Source organism: Penaeus monodon, chromosome 24 (assembly GCF_015228065.2).
Source record: "Penaeus monodon isolate SGIC_2016 chromosome 24, NSTDA_Pmon_1, whole genome shotgun sequence".
Classification (NCBI taxonomy): domain Eukaryota; kingdom Metazoa; phylum Arthropoda; class Malacostraca; order Decapoda; family Penaeidae; genus Penaeus; species Penaeus monodon.
In genome coordinates this window covers 41,109,728-41,109,946 of record NC_051409.1, presented here as the reverse complement: position 1 = coordinate 41,109,946, position 219 = coordinate 41,109,728, and the positions used below count along the sequence as shown (strand labels likewise).

At 37.9% G+C, this 219-nt stretch overlaps 1 protein-coding gene across 1 annotated transcript in view; it reads left to right on the top strand.

Moving 5' to 3' along the window:
* Positions 1–219, top strand: part of LOC119588969 (serine/threonine-protein phosphatase 6 regulatory ankyrin repeat subunit B-like) — a gene marked incomplete in the record, with an annotated part of 103,883 nt that overhangs the window by 88,509 nt on the left and 15,155 nt on the right.

The window sequence follows — 219 nt, the reverse complement described above, 5'->3', positions numbered from 1 at the left end:
GCATGTGTAATATATACTCGTGCACATGAGTGTGTATGTTCGTTTGTCTGTATATTTATGCGGGTGGGGGGTTGGTGTGTGCCTGTATCCTTGTGTGTGCAGTGTAGATGGACGTCTATACCTTTTGCACGAACATTATGTAATAATATGCACTTACATGATAATTCTCATGGCAATAAATTCAATGCATGAGCACCTTAATTTTTATACAAAACCATT